The sequence below is a fragment of the Anabrus simplex genome, chromosome 3 (genome assembly GCF_040414725.1).
Source record: "Anabrus simplex isolate iqAnaSimp1 chromosome 3, ASM4041472v1, whole genome shotgun sequence".
Classification (NCBI taxonomy): domain Eukaryota; kingdom Metazoa; phylum Arthropoda; class Insecta; order Orthoptera; family Tettigoniidae; genus Anabrus; species Anabrus simplex.
The window spans coordinates 103,916,227-103,930,795 of NC_090267.1; the positions used below are offsets into that span (position 1 = coordinate 103,916,227).

Genomic DNA, 14,569 nt, shown 5'->3' on the forward strand with positions numbered 1-14,569 from the left:
TTGTTTATGGTTAATTATCAGTACATATGCACAATAAAATAGAAAATAAGAAGAAACCCTCTTTCGTTCAAATATCATCAAATGTAGTGTGGCAGCTAACGTGTAAAAATTATAATACCTTTTTTACAATAACAATTTTTTTCAATAAGACGTAACATTTGAAAAGAACATAAAAATAGCACATACATTAATGTATAGGAACATTAATATCATGAACGGCAATCTGGATACTGCAAATTTTGTGTACTGTAGTAGGAATAACACGTACAGCATTGTTCGACTCATATGGAGGTGTCTTTCCATCCACCTCTTTGCCTCTTCAGATTTTGTATGGCATTCCGGAGTCCCTTAACTTCTTCCATTTCACACCATTCCACTGGGTCATATTAATTTTTCATTTACTTGAACTATTAAGTCGTTTTATAGTGCTTGGCAAAACATGTATACTTCCAGCGCCTGCCATCTTGTTTGCTATACAACATTATTCCACTGAAGTGCTTCAGATATCTGATTTGTAAATTAATATAGTTTGTAATGGCTAAAATGAAATAATCTAAGAGTGCGCGTATACAACAATAGGTTATACAGTTTCCAGGGATGACTTTGAATGGCAGGATTATTTTCGGCCAGTACTGCAATAAACAAGTGTGTGTGTGTATTTGTCTTAAATTTCATATTAATCTAAAACTAAGGTTATGATATTGGCTCCTCTAATTTTGGACCTTGTCCAGGCAGCCTGGGTCTGATTTCTAGTGCTGGCAGCAGTTTAGAAAGCTATGAAGTCTTGGGACGGCATGAGGACAGTTGGGAGTGACGGTGAGTAGCGGTCATGAAAGTAAGGCAATATGGTTGAGAGATGTCGTGCTGATCACACGACCACCCGATATCTGCAGGCCATGACCTGGGCAGCCATTGTTGAAAGCAAAGACCCTTCAAGGCCTGTAGTGTTCTTGTTCTTAATTGACTTTGAAGTAATAGTGTCTTAGTTCAAAATTGCAAGTTTCATTCAATAGCTATTCACCTTTTCTACTCCTAATCTTACCGTCTTACTAATAAAAAGTCCTTATACAGTTGTTTAACACTTGTGTAGTTATACAGTGTATAAGCGTTTTATATTTTTCTTACTAATAAACGTGGTATACGCATTTGAAAAGAACGTATGCACCCGTTCCAAGGCGTGGGAATCTCTTCCTGTAGTTCACTGGCGTTTTTCGCACGTTCACCGCCTGTATGATCGCTACTGCTGGTTATCTACGAGCAAAACTTTCCGGAAAGTCGCGCAGTAGCACGGCGTATCGAAAGGCAGTGGCAAAACAAAGTGAGACAACTGGAAATTGGCTTATACTGTACTGATATCAACATTTCTTCAGCTTCCTTGTGTAATGAATGCCAAAAAATAAATGGAAAAGCTTAAGAAAAAATAAATAGCACCTAACTGGGATAGTACAGAAAACGTGCGCAATTGTAATTGAATCGGCGATTTGAAAAGGGTACGGTACATATTCCAAAATCCTTACTTTTCAGGAGAAAGGAAAAACTGTTTTGTAGCTTAAAAGAAAGGTTTGATCAAAAAAGTTTCTATTAGGCATTTATACATCATATTTCTGCGTATTCAGCTACAAAGTATGGAAATCATATTACGTACGGTTTTCAAGTTATACCATTTTTTATGTCCAGGAATATGTCCCTTTTTCGGGTACTCAAATTTGATAAAAGATCTTTGTAGAGGCAGATAATGTATAATAAATTCGTAATTTCAAAAGTCTATTAAGCAGTAAAACATTACACAAAAGTACGCGCAGCCATCATTTCTTTTATCGTTATTCATTGTCATACCGTGAGACAGCTGGAAATGGGCTTATATTGATATCAACATTTCTTCACCTTGCTTGTGTAATGAACACCAAAAAAAGAAATGGAAAAGCTTAAGAAAAGATCAAAAGCTCCTATCTGGGATAGTACGGAAAACGCAAGCAATTGTAATTGAATCGGCGAGTTGAAAAGGGTACGGTGCACATTCCAAAATCCTTACTTTTCAGGAGAAAGGAAAAACTGTTTTGTAGCTTAAAAGAAAGGTTTGATCAAAAAAGTTTCTATTAGGCATTTATACATCATATTTCTGCATATTCAGCTGCAAAGTATGGAAATCACATTACGTACGGTTTTCAAGTTATATCATTTTTTATGTCCAGGAATATGTCCCTTTTTAGGGTATTCAAATTTGATAAAGATCTTTGTAGAGGCAGATAATGTATAATAAACTCGCAATTTCAAAATTCTATTAAGCAGTAACACATTATTAAACAAAAATACGTCCAATCATCATTTCTTTTATAGTCATTCATTGTCATTCGATCTCTTTAAAGTGTTTTACTTTTCGAAGATGTCTAGCCTCCATAACCTCTGAATGGTGTATGTCGTCTATGTTTAAAATACCGTGAAGATCATCGTTATTGTCCATTCTTTCAATGTGTGTTCAATGTTAAATGGATAAGTCGAATATTTCACCACGATTATATTACTGTAGACAATAAATACCACGAAAATAAACTGCTCACTCGTTTCTTTTTCCGCTACTCGCTGCTATACAGCGCTTATACAAGGGTCCTGGTCTGTATAAGCAATTCAGTAAATAACTATAACAGATGTATACACAGGAGGCTTATACGCGGGTTATTAGTAACAAATTTCACATAAATGGTGTATAAACCTTGTATAAATGTTATACACCGTTTATTAGTAAGACGGTTAGTCTCTAATTTTTATCACTTAGATTTCACAAACGAAAAAATGCCACCCTCAGCAGCATGTGCAGGTAGTGCCAGTTACGAAGTGAAAGTAGCCATGAAAAGTAACATAAGACAGACTCCACTCACACAAACGATATCTCCCACGACCCATAATGGTTTCTATGCCGATATATGTAGAGCCCTAGTTGCAGTAAATATCCCCTGGAATGCTGTGCATGAAGCAGCACATCCCATCATTTTTTTTAAACATATACTGTATTTGCTACAATGAGGTAATATTTTCTATCAGGGAGGATACTGGGCAGTCTTGCATATGGTTGTGTGGACGAAACCACTGGCTCTGTGGGCAGGTACTGGCTAATCTTATAGCAGGGAAACTTAAACCCAGACATCTATTGCTCACCTTCTTTGCTCTAAGCAGCTTGAGAAAGTCAATAGTCAAAGTATTGCATACTTTATTGACAAGGGGGGTGCAATTGTTGTATCCTGGGATTGTTGATGATTTTAACCTTTTGATGAGTGCGCATGGCATATGCCGTGCAATAATGCCAGCCGCATCGAAGTTCGTATTTGACCGGTAAACAACCTCTGGGGAGTAAGAATTTTTTTTTAAATGTCAGTAAACTTGGAGAGACTTTGAGACACATGAAAAGATATTTTGGATCAAGAAAACGCTGTCATTTCAAAACTTTTTTCATACATCACCTTCACTAATATCTCTATTTAGTTCACCTATAATATCATCACTTGTGTCCAGAAACTCCATAGCATCACTTGTAATTTACAAAAGAAGCCGCATTCCCAGTTATATTTACGAAAACCAAAAATATTTATAGCTATGAAGAGCACAAACATCTATCCCCATCGGCGGCAATCTTAACACTGCTGTAACCTGTAAGCTAATGGCGCGCCAAACTCTTACACTGTAGGGAGTATATGCATTTCCGTCAGAGACCACCACCATACTAAACTAGGATTTGTACAGCGACACTATTCGAATAACTGAAAAAGTGAAAAAAATAAATAAAAAATGCCCCCAGATGTCATATTACATCAGTAAGCAATTAATTTCTTAGTACTAGCCTAAAATGACAAATGCCGTGCTCCCTCATGTGGGACCAAACGGCAGATGCCGTGCACACACTATTGACTGTCCTTAGGTGCACTCGTCAACAAGTTAAAGTTCTGTGCCTTGTCTTTGATGCTGCTTCCTACATAATTGCTACTGCACCTCTCCTCAAAACTTTCTGCCCGTCTTTAATTCATGTTACTTGCAGAAACAGTTAGGGCTGAGTTTCTGGCAGTAAAATACTCTCATCTTAACAGTGAAGAAAGTGTTCTGTAAGGCTCCATCAAGAATAGCCATCTGCTGAGAGAAACTCCCCTCTATTCCCTTTCCACCTCAGCAAATCATCACCTGCTGGGGTTCCTGGTTGGAAACTGCCCTGTTTATGTGGAACATCTTGAGGAAATTATGTCTGTAATAGACAATATGCCTTTAATGGGCAACTCTGCTTCTGCGTCGTCTCTTAAAGAGCTGTTAAAGGACTATTCCAGTGTTCGAAAGAAACATTGCATATATTCGAGCAAATTTTTCATTTCTTCCAATCACCGTTATGAAAATGGAGGAAGAAGAAATCAGTCTCAATCATTCACAATTTTCTGTAATTGAGGAAACTAAAAATAATATACGAACTGCTAAGGGCAAGGTAGGAGTTAAAATAAGAGACAAGTGGGCTAGTGTACTGCAGAAGAATACAGGTTATTCAGTGCTGAAAAGGGTATATCAGGAAATGGATGGGGAAAAGCTAGACTTAACCTAGTGAAATTGAACTGAAAAATGTAGGTAAACATTCGTTTGCCCCTCTAACACCTGTAAGTGTAGAGCACCTTTTTTTTTTCCTGTCAAAGTTATTTTAATAGACAAAAGAGAGCCTGACTGGAAAATTTGGAGAAGATCATTGCTATGTGTTGTAAAGCAAACAAGTGAAAGTGGTGAAGGAATGTTCCACACACATAAATACATACTCCACACTTACACTGTTATGGCATGCCTACAGTGCTATAATTTTGTTCAGTGATTCTAGCATTAAGGTTTCAGTTCAGTACTGATTATGATTTTTTTATATAATCCATAACTGTTTTTGATACATGTCTTCTTAATTCTGTCGTACTTATGCAGTTATTTCTGTTAATAGGTATACCACATTTCTTGAAGGAAAAAAAAGGATCATATTACAGTTTGTGTATATAGTAATATTTCAAAGTCTATTTTCTGTCTATTTACACATTTTAAAGCATATTTTAAGTGCCTATTTACTTGTTTTAAAAGCATATTTCAGTGCCTAAAACATAATTTTTTAAAGTCCCAAATCCCAGGTCTAGTAATTACTTTATTAAACAGGATGCACAGTACAATTTTAAAATTAAAACCAAGAAAGCAATCAACCATACAAATTCATTTCAAACCAGTGTAAATATTTGTGTTCAACTGTTAGGTAAGATGTATTTTCAGAATTAAAGTTCATATACTGTCATTCATTTTTATGTTGTGTGTTCTCCGTGCATGTTACTGACAGACCTATGTTTATATTTTAGCTGTAGTTGTACATGTAACTAATTCTTAAGATTAGCAGTTTCACACACACATCTGACATGTTTAAAAATATATATATTTTTACACATTGTAAATACAGTATAGCATTTTCGGTAATGTTTTCCCACTTTTGACTTCCAATTTTTTTAGTCCCTTTGAAAACATACTAACGAAGTTCCACTGTACATCCTTTGTTGAAATACAAAGGAAAAAGTTGTGAATAAGGTACTACAGTCCAGGTTATAAATAATTTTATTCACACTGGGTGAAATGGTAGTTTAGGGGAAAGCCTAAAACATAGTTCTAAAATATCTGTTATTAAAGTGGAATGCGGCCTGGAAGGTTGTTTGGAGAGTGTTATGCAGTAACATTCGCATGCTTTTTAGTATGATGCATGCATCTTCTGCTGAATCAGTAAAATTATTTCAGTAACAGATGCTAGTTTGTGTGGGTCACAAGGATGTTTTGAGTTTTATTTGTAAATATTACTATCAACAAAATTAGGGAATTATTTCATGTGTATGCTGCAGAAGGATGGATCCAGGAAGAGAAAAACAAGTATTGTGTCGACACTGCATAAAATAAATTTCATTATACAGCCTGTGTTGTCGTACGTATACTTAATCAGCCGAAGAGTTTTAAGATTAAGAACAAAGGACAAGGACAAAAACACGTTAAAATAATTCAGAATACCGAATGCATCAGTTAAAATGTTGAAAAATTATGTTGGAATGTTCTGAGCACAATGTTTGATCCTGTTAAAAAGGATATTGAACACTTGAGATGATGATGTCTAAAAGATAGATGAAACATGTTCCGTTATTTTAAAATGTTATTTAAATAATAAAAATTTAAAAATTTATTGTAAACGTGGAACATTTGACCATACCTTTTTGATTAAGTATTGTCGACAGGCGAGGGAAATAGTATTTAGTGTGTGTTATACTTTGCAAGCATGCATAGCATGCAGCGAGACATGAGGAAGTTGAACTCAATGTTGCAACACTTCAAAAGACAACACAACACTCGCGTGTGGTATCGATCTGTGAATAGTGCAGAGAATAATAAGTTACGGAAGTAAAAGTAATGCAGTGTTCATATAGCTATATTTCTGATTCTAATTAATGTTCGGTTAATTTATATTTATTAATTTAATTTGTTATTGTCCTAATTATTATTCTACAACAACTTTCCACATCATAGAAATTCTATACAGGTCTCATTCTTCCTCAATTAAGATACTGGGGATGGGGTGGGGGGTGATCACTTCTGAAAACTTGCACACCATAGCACAGATTAGTAAACATACCTAATGGTATTCACAACTATAGTTCACGGGAATTTTGACACTCATCCTACTAACAACATTGATTTTCTTCAAGTTAAAATTCCAATAAAAAAAAACAACTGTCACTACACCAAAAGTCCATTCAGTACTTGCGGTCTTTTACGGGTTACATATCAACACAGCACAAATGTCAATGTGATAAGATACTACAGTTCAAAAATGCATTTCCAACATTCCAAAATTGCTTTGACCATCTTAACTCTGTCCACAGAAAGGATGTATACTCTTTCCTTCTGCAAAAGCCAAGAACTCGGAGCCCTTTCACTTTTGTAAGAAAGCGTCCAATGCCGCCTCCTTAGCAGAGTTGTGGAATAAGTCGATCTTGCACCACTTTTCACACCAATCATAGGATCAAAGTTGCACAGCTAGGGCTACACGTTCTTGCTGATGATGTGGCTCCCGACACGGCCGTTTGCCAACAGCCTCCATACAAGTTCAGTCCAAACCAGGTTGCTAGGTAAGTTGCAGTGCAGCCCAGCCGTATCTTGAACCAAATGAGCAGATAGGTGAGGTGCAGTCTAGCCAGTTTGCCTCCATTGGGACATTTTGCCACAGGATAGTGGTGCCGGATGGTAGCGCCCAAGGTATGCAGTGTGCCTCTCAACTTGGCACGTTAGATTGCCATCAGATGAAGTTGGTCACTGCTGCCACTGTAACATAAACACGCGGCAGACAGGGGAATACTCGAGGCAAGACCACCCTGACCCTGACGAACTAGATCATCTTGGAGAACAACAGTTTTCAAGGGGAGTTAGAGTTCTTTCTTTAATTCACTGACTAGCATAGTCGCCCCACGGGTGGCTCAATGAATTTCATGTAGAGACCCCCTCCCACACCAGGGACATTAGGGCACCTAAACCCCAGGGTAAACACTATCTACAATCCATACATTTTAGAGAAGTTTATGATGGGGGTGAAAGAAAACTACAGGAGTTTACCCTGAGCCCGAAATGTTAGGAAGCAGGTAAAGGGGCGGTATTAGTATCCTGAGGAGAGGGCGTGCTCATAGGACGGAGGGAGGGGGGGCTAATGCAAGGCGTAACTGGTCAGCATATTGAACACCTTCTGCAGAAACTGGGACAGTTTCCAACTGAGCGAGCATTGCTGGTTGCGGTGAAAGGGCCAGATATAATCTGTAGTTCGGGGCGAGACCTTCAATGATGTTGGCAACCATTTGGGCCTCGGAATAGTGGAGCCGGAAAATCCGAGCCTGGAGGAGTTTAATATCTTGAACATATTCAGATAATGACTCATTGAAATGTTGCACTCAGAAATAGTGCTTCTGCACTAATGAAGGCAAGGCACGAGAAGGAATGAAATATTCAAGCACATGTGCGTGAAATTGATCTACGGTCCATCTTTCGGAAATTGCCCTGACGATATGCTCAGAAAGAGCTCCAGATACATGCGGATATAGGATTTGAAACACGTGGTCGTTACTGAGATTGTACACTATTGCCTGATCCTTAAACTCGATTAAGAACCGAAGTAAAGAAATAACCTCATCAACTGAGTTAGCCGAAAATTTAGAGACTCCCTTAAACACAGTAGTCAACGGGTGAGGTAGGTTAGAGAAAATCTGGGGGAAAGCAGGTGTAGGAGGTGCCTGGCAAGGCTTACATTGATCCTGAGACGTTACAGTCATTGTACCTTTGATTCGGGCGCTCTTGTGAAAAGGATAGGGCACAGAAGGTTAGGTTAGGACTACAGTTAGCCTGCAACTTTATGGGTGCAAATCTCATTTGTGAAAGGTTCTCGCTAATCTGAGAGACCATTGGGGCATTAACCACTTGTGTAGGGGTTATGCAACCTAAGAGCACGTGATACCAGTGACACTAAGACGGGGATGGTTTTGCACCCTTGCATAAGAACCAGGTTGTGTAACAGAGTAACAGAGGGCAGACACTGAGCTTCGGCAGAAGTGCCAGATACCACAGGAAAATTAGTAGAGGTACAGACATGGCAAAGAAGATCCATTATATGAATCGCTTACAGGTGTCCTAGCTCTTGACAATGAAGCAGAAGATCCCGGGCAAGCATTACTCACGTCAGGCTCCTCAATAACACTAGCACTAGTTGCTACAGTACACACTCGAGAAACTGCAGATGCGGAACCAGAGTTAACACTTTCACATGATCCAGAGAGGGTAGACACTTGAACCTCCGAACTAGTGTTAATCAACTCCTTCCCTTCAAGCAAGCCAATGATTTTGTCCAATATTCTTGAAAACTGTACTAATACGGATTCACACACCTGCTGTTCATTTGCCAGCAATTCGAGAGACAACAAATCCCTAATTCTGTCAAGGTGATGTGATAACTGTGCCTTAAACCATGCTAATTGGCCATGCGAGGCCTCAGAAGTACCAAAAGACATGAGAATGGCATTAAATTCCGCCAATTTATCTTTAACCACGGCCAAAGACTCGCGCAACTCGTCCGTAGTTAACTCGGGAATGGTTACAGGTAAATCAAGGGACTGTTTCAATAAGCTAGTGTCATCTCTGACATTGCCTGTAGAATTCAGTTTCTGGATACGAAGTTCGTAAATTAGTTCAGACTTTCTCAAATGGAAAGGATTAGGAACAGCACGAGCCATCTTGACGGGTAGAAACTAAATTTCAAGGCTTTCACTATCTTAGGTTAAGTACGATCACCGTTCACTTTTCTTTCGTCCGCAACCACTTTGCTACTGCTGCTACCAATATGTAGCCGGATTTTCAGTGGTTACACAATACACAGTAAAAAGGAAGGAAAATAAAGCAATTTACACGGTACTTTAAAACCCTAGGCACGCAGTAAACATCAGATGAACTGCGCTGTAATACACACAAACAAATATCAGGTTGGTCAACTTGACGACTATAAACAAGGAACGGGGGGGGGAACCTACCAAAGGCCATAAAGATGCAAATGTTTCCAGAAAAATCAACGGTGATCTCTTGTTTACAAAATATAATTTCCGAAATCAACATTACAAGATAACTTCCGAACATATCTATCCGCACAATCCAGATTCACAATTTATGAATACAAAATTAGATGTTGGACAAGAGCTTTGCTATTAGGCCAAGAGGTTAACCAAATTATATCCTAACATACTCCCCGTTCTACAATACAATCTTGAAGGTAAGAGGAAACACAAGATGCAAATAAAACAGTTAAATGGGTGTTAACGTGCTTTCTAAAATATCTGAGCAATAGAGTGGTGACTAGGCAAACTCCTGTGTGATAACACCAAGGAACTTCAACTGTAAATTAAAACGGGACTGAAAGCAACCGTGCTTACCCCAAGGTAGCCCATCCTGGGAGCGAGGATACGCTGACTTGCGTCAAAACAGCTGGACTGACGATAGAACCAAAGACCACGAAATCCTGCCTCACTCACTCAAAAAGGGAAGTCTGTCCTTGGTGTGATTACTGAGTGACCAATCAGACCACAGGAGCCTGCCTATCGCCACCCAGATTCACCAATCACTACTCTTTATCCAGTCGCGATGTTTATACAATATTCCGGAACATATACAAACACCAATCGCGACCTTTCCTTTTCCAGAATTAGTAAGAACATATTTCTAGAATTGACAATTGACAGGGAAAGGCCGCATCACAACCTTTCTGGACGTCACAACCTTTATGGACTGTTCCAGCTATTACAAATCAATAATTATACAACCTAGTAGTTACTTAAGTGGATAATGAATAAAAATAAAACATAATACAAGAATATTTTATACCATACAGGTTAGGTGGCTAAATAGAATATGAATAAAATATTCTACATTCTACAACATTCCGCGTCACACAGTGAGTACATACATACATAATCATTATAGACTGTTATGCCTTTCAGCGTTCAGTCTGCAAGCCTCTGTGAATTTACTAAATGTCGCCACAATCCTCGATTTGCAACTAGTGTTGTGGCCTCGTTTAGTTCAATAACTCTTATCTTTAAATCGTTAGAAACTGAGTCTAACCATTGTCGTCTTGGTCTACCTCTACTTCTCTTATCCTCCATAACAGAGTCCATTATTCTCTTAGGTAACCTATCCTCCTCCATTCGCCTCACATGACCCCACCACCGAAGCCAGTTTATGGGTACAGCTCCATCCAACGAGTTCATTCCTAAATTAGCCTTTATCTCCTCATTCCGAGTACCCTCCTGCCATTGTTCCCACCTGTTTGTACCAGCAATCGTTCTTGCTAGTTTCATGTCTGTTACTTCTAACTTATGAATAAGATATCCTGAGTCCACCCAGTTTTCGCTCCCGTAAAGCAAAGTTGGTCTGAAAACAGACCGATGTAAAGATAGTTTCTTTCGTCTGGGAGCCGACTTCCTTCTTACAGAATACTGTTGATCGCAGCTGCGAGCTCACTACATTAGGTTTAGGACACCTTGATTCAATCTCACTTACTATATTACCATCCTGGGAGAACACACAACCTAAATACTTGAAATTATCGACCTGTTCTAGCTTTGTATCACCAAGCTGACATTCAATTCGTTGAATTTCTTACCTACTGACATCAATTTAGTCTTCGAAAGGCTAATTTTCATACCATACTCATTGCACCTATTTTCAAGTTCCAAGATATTAGACTGCAGGCTTTCGGCACAATCTGCCATTAAGACCAAGTCGTCAGCATAGGCCAGACTGCTTACTACATTTCCACCTAACTGAATCCCTCCCTGCCATTTTATACCTTTCAGTAGATGATCCATGTTAACTACGAACAGCAAAGGTGAAAGATTACAGCCTTGTCTAACCTCTATAAGTACTCTGAACCAAGAACTCATTCTACAATCAATTCTCAGTGAAGCCCAGTTCCCAACACAAATGCCTTTGATAGATTTTAATAATCTACCTTTAATTCCATAGTCCCCCAGTAAAGTGAACATCTTTTCCCTCGGTACCCTGTCATATGCTTTCTCTAGATCTACAAAACATACACAACTGTCTATTCCTCTCGTAGCATTTTTCAGTTACCTGGCGCATACTGAAAATCTGATCCTGACAGCCTCTCTGTGGTCTGAAACCACACTGGTTTTCATCCAACTTCCTCTCAACGACTGATCGCACCCTTCCTTCCAAGATGCCAGTGAATACTTTGCGTGGTATACTAATCAATGAGATACCTCTATAGTTGTTGCAATCCTTCCTGTTCCCTTGCTTATAGATAGGTGCAATTACTGCCTTTGTCCAATCTGAAGGTACCTTACCAACACTCCACACTAATCTTACTACTCTATGAAGCCATTTCATCCCTACCTACCCACTATACTTCACCATTTCAGGTCTAATGCTTTATGAAAATGGAGTTTATTTACCATCCTTTCCACTTCCTCAAGAATAATTTCACCATTTTCCTCCTCCCCATGAGCTTGGCTGTTCGCAGTACCACCAGGATGATTTCCTTTTACATTGAGAAGATGTTCAAAATATTCCCTCCACCTCTCCAGTGATTCCCTGGGATCTATTATGAGTTCTCCTGAATTACTCAAAACATTGTTCATTTCCTTTTCCCCTCCCTCCCTTCCTAAGATTCTTCATTACTGTCCAGAAAGGTTTCCCTGCTGCTTGACCTAGCCTTTCCAGGTTATTACCAAAATCTTCCCATGACTTCTTTTTGGATTCAACAACTATTAGTTTCGCTCTGATTCTTTCATCTACGTACAAATCCCTGTCTGCCTCGGCCCTTGTTTGGAGCCATTTCTGATAAGCCTTCTTTTTACGTTTACAAGCTGCTCTCACTTCATCTTTCCACCAAGATGTTCGCCTTTTCCCATCTTTACACACAGTTGTTCCTAGGCATTCCCTTGCTGTTTCTACTACAGCATCCCTATATGCCACCCATTCATTTACTATATCCTGAACCTGCTTACTGTCTACTGTTCGAAACTTCTCACTAATCATATCCATGTACTTCTAATTTCCTCGTCCTGGAGATTTTCTACCCTTATTCGTTTGCAGACAGATTTCACTTTCTCTACCCTAGCCCTAGAGATACTTAGTTCACTACAGATCAGATAGTGGTCTGTATCATCAAAAAATCCATGGAAAACACGTACGTTCCTAACAGATTTCCTGAATTCGAAGTCGATTAAGATATAGTCTATTATGGATCTGGTACCCCTAGCCTCCCATGCTTGAAGAATGTATTCGTAACTGCTAAACCCATACTAGCACAGAAGTCGAGCAAACGCTTCCCATTTCCATTAGCTTCCATATCTTCCCCACATTTACCAATCGCCCTTTCGTATCCTTCAGTTCTATTCCCAACTCTCCCATTGAAATCGCCCATTAGCACTATTCTATCCTTGCTGTTGACCCTGACAACGATGTCACTCAATGCTTCATAAAACTTGGCAACTTTATCCTCATCTGCACCCTCACATGGTGAATACATGGAGACAATTCTAGTCCTGATTCTTCCAACTGACAAATCTACTCACATCATTCGCTCATTTACGTGCCTAACAGAAACTATGTTGTGTGCAATGGTATTCCGGATAGAGCCCTACCCCAGACTCTGCCCTTCCCTTTCTAACACCCATCAAGTACTTTATAATCTCCTATCTCTTCCTCATTATCTCCCTTACCCGAATATCACTTACTCCTAGCACATCCAGATGCATCCTCTTTGCTGACTCAGCCAGTTCTACTTTCTTTCTTCCATAAGCCCCATTAATATTGATAGCTCCCCATCGAATTTAATTTCGTTAAAGTGTTCTGAGCTCGGTAAATTCATGAAGCAGGATGCTACCCTACTTGCACATAGTCCAAGTGAGGATCTCTCCTCTAATTGGTTATGGACCACCGGTGAATTGTATAGTCCTAGCCGCCTGAGCACAAGGAGGGCCATGACTCAGATATGTCAGAGATGCCCACTCCCATTCCATACCAACTGATATCCCGAATCTCAGGACCACTTACTAGGCCACTCAGCCGTCGCCCATGGTTCACGAACTAGGGCGTGACTACAGTAACCCACACCATGAACCATACACAGCGAGTATTCTTTAAAAAACATTCTTCAACAACTTTCCACATCATAGAAATTCTACACAGATCTCTGTTTTCATTCTATGTCTTAGTTATTTGTCATATTATAAAATCAGGACTTTACTGTTTCTCAAATTAAATATGGTATTGAAAAGGGTGTGTTGTAGTTCACACAAGTGTACTTAATGCATTCGTTTCTTAATTGCTCATTCATTTCTACAGGCTTATTTACTTGCACTGTTTTGCTTCTGAGAGTCCCAAACTTGAACCTCCCCAATTCAGCTTGCTCGGGGATATTTGGATTGTTATTTTTCTAGGAATTGTGGGCGTATTGGCTCCGCTGGTACCAAGTTTTAAGTTTCTGGGGTGCTTGGAAGTGCCTCCATAATGCACGTCTCTATACATTGTTACATTTCACCTTCCATTTCTTGTGCATTATTTCCATTTATCATCATTCTTTCTTCGCTCCAGCAAGCCGGGTGCGGTTGTGTATGAGCCTCCTCCGGTTTGTCCTATCCATCCACAGATGCTTGCTCGTATATGCGACGCCAGTTCACAACTGTAATTTCAAGGTCCTTCGATATCTGTTTTTCCCCAAACATCACGAGGTCTTCCTCTTGGTCTATTCCCGGGATCATTGTGGTCACAATATGTTTGAGGAGTCCTGTGAGGGTCCATTCTTTTCATGTGATCATACCATTGCAATCTCTTCACTTCTAGAGTCTCCAGCAAGCTTCTTTCCAATCTAAGCTGTTGCCAGATATCCATTTTCCTCATTTTATCCATTTTTATGTTTTGTAGACAAGAACAGAGGAACTTAATTTCTGTTGCCTGAAGATGACTCTTTGTTGATCCAGTAAGTGTTGCTGCT

The 14,569-nt window shown here is 39.2% G+C and overlaps 1 protein-coding gene across 1 annotated transcript in view; it reads left to right on the top strand.

Annotated features, from left to right (window-relative positions):
- Window positions 1-14,569, top strand: part of Rep (Rab escort protein) — a 215,469-nt gene that overhangs the window by 138,333 nt on the left and 62,567 nt on the right. The gene's annotated exons all lie outside the window — the stretch shown is intronic.